Source organism: Lupinus angustifolius, unplaced genomic scaffold (genome assembly GCF_001865875.1).
Source record: "Lupinus angustifolius cultivar Tanjil unplaced genomic scaffold, LupAngTanjil_v1.0 Scaffold_561, whole genome shotgun sequence".
Classification (NCBI taxonomy): domain Eukaryota; kingdom Viridiplantae; phylum Streptophyta; class Magnoliopsida; order Fabales; family Fabaceae; genus Lupinus; species Lupinus angustifolius.
This window is the reverse complement of record NW_017727900.1, coordinates 50018-55810: the sequence shown is the minus strand read 5'-3', so window position 1 is coordinate 55810 and position 5793 is coordinate 50018.

The window sequence follows — 5793 nt, the reverse complement described above, 5'->3', positions numbered from 1 at the left end:
AACCATATTCAAAAGAAATTGTTAGGAGCATGAGCCATCCATCCAAGAATTAGAGGCTTTGAGTTCCAAATGAGATTACAAAATTGATTATTGCATCTCATTTGCCTTCTCCTTTTCTCCTCTTGAATTATAAACTAAAATTACAAAACTTACTTAAATAAAACTCCTATGACTAAGAATAAGAATAGAGAACTTCAGGAAGAATTTCTAGGCAGAATGGTGAATGATAATAATGGTGAATGATATGTGTGTTATGTGATTTTTTGTTCGAATGAATTGTGCCTCTATTTATAGAATTTTCCCTGGACCCTCTGAGCTGCTTGTTAGCACCGCTCAGCAGCTGACCAAACCCTTTAGAATGGGTTTGGTCATTTGATCAAGCAGCTTTGTCACGTCCTTAAGCTTGACTCATCAAAGCTAGTTGTGACCTATGGGACCAGCTATGGTGAGCTACTCTGAAAATCATATGGTAGGCTACTTGAAGTGATGTCATTGGTGACTTCATGGTTTTCTTGATGGGTAAGTCAAGTCTGGGTGCACACCTCTTAGCACACCTGTAGCACCGCTAAGATGCTTGTTCAGCAACTTTGACCGTGCTGACTGGGACATGGCCTAGTTCTTGCTGACTTAGGCAGGAGTCTACTTCACCGCTGAGCTGGTTGGTTGCACCGTTGAGCTGCTTGTTCAGCAGCTTGGGCGTGGCCAAGCTCATGTCTGACTGTGCTAAGCTTGAGTTCTGACCGTGTCAGGATTAGTCTGGTGCTAGGCTGAGCAGCCAAGCATGTCCGCTCAACTGCTTGCTTGAGCAGCTTGATCCAAGTCAGGCTGGTGTCCAGGTCAGTTTAGCGTGGCTTGGTCCACGCTCAGCTTCCTGCTTGAGCACCTTGTTTTTGAATTCTTTTTCTTTTTGACCATGAGTCTTTTTTCTCTTTTCTTCTTCTTTCTAAGACCTACAAAACACATGAAAAAGAAATACAAATACAAATATACAAGATCGTGATAATTTATACAAAAAGTATTGTTTTAAGTTGGTTTTTCTCAATTATGCTTAAGATAAGTGCCATAAAAGTGTATGAAATTTAGGTATGTTTGGAACTTATCACTAGGATACTCACTTAGGTCCTCCTCCATCTCATAATTGGAGGAGAGTTCTACCACCTCAATGGAGTCTTCTATACGAACTAACTTCATGCAATCCTTATCTTTAGCTTCTAGCTCCTCCTCTTCAGCCTCCATCTCCTCTTTCGGTTTACTGGAAGAACCCTGTGACCAACTTCTCGCTCCCGCATTTGCTGGAAGATCTGGCATCGCCTGTCAAGTAGCCCTCTTCTCTAGCGAGGAATTGAGCACGTCACCCCAACTCTATCTCCGGGTAGATGGTCATGCAGCAATGGGTCTGTGAGGAATCATAGACTGAAGGGATGTTGCACTAGTTGCTAATCTTTGAGAGGTAAGGGGAAAGAAGCCTCTAAGTCCACATGATGTAAGGGAAAGTGCATCGTAGAGTCGTTAGAAACCATCTCCAGCTCTAAGGCACAAGGGCATGTGTAGGTATATCGATGTCTGTCACTGCTCCATGTCCCCTACTGGGAAATCGAGAATCGTTAGCTCCAAATCCTTGTGGTACGATCCATCTGAGCGACAACGTGAACCAATGACGAGCAGAAAGAAAAGAAAAGAAGATAGAGTAAGACCTCTAATGAATATTATTCATTGACGGCATGGAATTATACGAAATATCACATCTAGACAGACACGCAGGATATACACAATATATATCACATACATAAATGCAAATGATGAATGATGCTTGTAACTCGGATATGGTTATTAACATCCACAAGTAGAATGTATGAATGCTATGTTTATTTCATCCATCTTTACACCAATATCCTCCCGATAAACTATTCGGAAATAACCAAGAGTACATATCCCATAACAAGCCGATTTGATCGCACCAAAAATAATTACTCCTCGCAAGGATATATGATCGGTCGGTTAAGAACTGTCCATTTCTGGACGATGTCATAGCAAACACTTTCTGGGCATTCCTCTCATTGATCCTGATTGCATTGAGGGGTCATCAAAGCTCGTGTAGTTGGCGCTGCGACTATCACTCGGGCGCCTAGAACTCTACATAACAGGCCAAATGTCCGCCTAGCCCTCGCCCAAGCGAGAACCACTCGCTCAGGCAAGGCTGGCTCGCCTAGGCGACAATTGGGGGCCTAATTCAATGTTTCTCCCTCGCCCAGGTGAGGCTGGCTCGCCCAGGAGAGGGTATTCCACTTACCAGGACTATTTCCTCTCCTTTTTGGGCTACCGGATCGAAAATCTTCGCTGTTTTTTATCCCTACGCGTTTTAGTTTTTCGATTGGTTTTCCTTCATGGATAAAAACCACAATACTTGATATTTTAATCTATCCTAGGGCATATAGATTAAGAAACCATCCATACTTAATCCAGGCATGCAATCATTTTGTTAAGTACGGGTTTCTAAAAAAACAAATATAACTCCCAATTTTTGAGGTAGTTGAGAGATCGAGTGTCATATTTGGAACCGACTATGTCATGATGTATTCTCCCTCACCTTGGGTTGTAGCACGGTTGATCTCCGTCACGTGAATGGATCTCGAAATTAAACACACAAAAAACAAATCAATGATTCGCGAATTCAATCGTTCACTTATTAACTCTACATCACATACATCGTTGTAATCTATTTCAAGAGCATCCGAGACTCTCATTTATCTGGTCCAAGACTTATATTCCTGAATCATTATTTATCCTCAAAAGTCTCGTTCCGATCCTATCCGTTCATGATCATTTCAACACCTTTTTACAAGGGTGGGTCTAATGCTCAAAACGATATTTCAAATCAAACATCCTTAATTTCATCATCATCTCTTTTCATCAAAATCAACACATGCATATATTTTAAAAACTAACATAGCCCCATGAACAACAATATTTCATGGTTTCAAAATTCACAAAAACTCATTTTTCACGTTCTTGCCTATAACAAGAGATAGGAAGGTTTTTAGATAATTTTGATGGTTAAAAATATTTGTAACATGCGCATAAACATCATACTCAAATATCGTAAACAATGAACAACTAGATTTTCTAAAAGATGAAGAACAAGTATGGAGGTTTACCTTGGTGTTCTTGAGAAAATCCAAATGAAGAAGAAAAAAATGAAATGAAGAGCCAAGGGTTTCTCTAGCTTGAATGAATCTTTAAGTAGAATAAATCAGATTAATAGGGGGAAAGCCAAGGGTTTCTAGGAGTAAATGGTGAAGGGGTAAATGAAAGGTTTATTGGTATTTGTGTAAAAGATGAGTATTTTCGCTTGCTTGTCACGCAAGTTTCACTCGGGAAAATGAGGTGGCATCTTCGGAGAAACATTCGTGATGAGACCATTATCGAGTATTGTCGGCTAATACTCGGCAGAATATTAAAATCTTCCAATTACGGTTAGAATTTCGGAATGCCAAATTTAGAGTGAAAAATATTTAGAAGTGTGTTTTGGACAAACTTGATGTCTATCTTGACTCGAAATAATATTTAAAGCTAACAGTACAATCGAAATTTGATTCCGAGCTGCGGTACTCAAAATCACGCTATTGGGATGAACTCAGGCGAATTTGGGCCCGACAGCAGTCCAAAAACTTTATGTCACAGAAAACTATGATAATTTACCAAATATAGGAATTCAGAAAACAAGACTAACACTCAACAACAATTTAGCCTAATTCATTACCGATTAATTTATAAAATTATTTTTTGTTAAAAATATATACATTGAAAATTCACGGTGTTACAATGGCAAGAGTAATTCATGTTTTCACCACTCGAGTATAATGTAGCAATTTTCCAAAATATAATCTCTTACCAATTAAGTTTATACCCGATTTATGCAAAACAAAGTGTTATGTTTTGTGTTTCGGATCTCATTGTCACACTGTGCATCCATGTAATCTCAAGTGTGATAACATGAAGATTACAATGTTTCAACAATGACATAAAAATAGGAGATAACATATAATATCTTGCAATGAACCATCTACTAGATTTGTTTTAGTTTTTTTATTTATGGTGGCCCGCAAGCCCGCCTTGCCCATGTTTAGAGCGGACAGAGCATGATATTTCATGCCTCATTTAAAAACGAGCATGACGATGCACACCCTAATTTTGGTGGGCATGGGAAGGATGGGTAGGGCGGCCCTAATTTCCAATACTAGTTGTAACTATCCCCTTTTTGCCTATTTAAAGGTTGTGACTTAGTAGATAAAATACACATCAATTTGCAATATTTTCCTCTTATCATAATTAACATGACCAATGCAAACTAAAAGTAGCACAACATGATAATAAGAGGCTATGGACCTATAAGTTGAAGGTGTAAAGACAAATGGTCTTTTATTTATCAGTATAGCCATAATGATTCAAGTGAAATAAACAACTTGTCAAACAAAGGTGTAAAACAATATGTGTTATCTATTTATCACCGTTCATTTTAAAACATTATTGATTCTTCAAAAAATTAATACAAATAAATGTAGCGGATTTACTGATAGTATAAATCTTTACAAGGATACAAACAAATTATTTTTTATAACCTTTTGCATATATATATATATATATATATATATATATATAAACATATATCAGAGTTTTGTCTTGGAAGTGGCAAGATATAAAAGAATGAAGGTTTTACCCTATTATGTTTCATGTTTACCATTTGGATAATGTTGTGAAAAGTAACACTCCATGGCTTGAAGAAAGAAATGAAAGCAACAATCAAAGTTGTTGAACAGCAGAGGCAAAGATCAGCTTTGGCAATGTGTTCTTAAAGTTGTCAAGAATATTGAAACTTAGATGATGAAGAGAAGAGAACATTGTTGAATAACGCCTATGAATTTTATTACTTCAATTGAGTCAAAGAGAGCCAAAAGACAACTCTTATATAGTTTACAGAAATAAGAAAGCAAATAAGCCAAAACATAATCAAAACTAAAACTTAGTAAAGACAGCAACTAACCTATGACAGTCATAACTGAAATTTGAAAAGTTTCTAAAAACTAAAAGTTCTATTCTTAGAAAACTAAAGGAAGGGAATTAATGTGCTTTGATCTTGGGCTTTTGAGAATCTTCAACAGACCCCCATAAACTTGACATACGAATCTCAATAATGCCAAGTTTGGTGATGATGTTTCCAAATGCTAATGGAGAAAAGGATTTAGTAAATATGTCTGTCAATTGGTGTATTGTAGAGATAGGAAGAAGATGAATGGTGTTATTTAGGACTCTTTCTCGAACCATGTAGCAGTCTATGTTGATATGCTTCATTCTTTCGTGAAAAATCGGGTTGATAGCAATGTGCCATGCTAAATTGTTGTCAGAAAATAAGCTACAAGGTTTGTGATGAGGAATTCCAAGGTCCGTGAAAAAGAAAAGCAAACATTGTGCTTCATAAGCTGCCATAGCAAGAGCCCTATACTCAGCCTTTTATGAAGATCTGGAAGCCGTGTTTTTTTTCTTGCTCGTCATGAGATGAGGGCAGTTCCCATGAAGAAACACAAACATTTTATTGACTTACAAGTATCCAAGCATGTTTCCCAATAGGCATCTGAGTAGCCTTGAATGAAAGTGTTGTTCTTTGTAGGAAAGAATATGCCTTGACCAAGTCCAACTTTAAGATATCTCAAAATTCTTGTGGCTTCCTTGAAGTGAAGATCAATTGGATTTTCTAAGTAATGACTTAGGGAACTAACTACAAATGTGATGTATGGT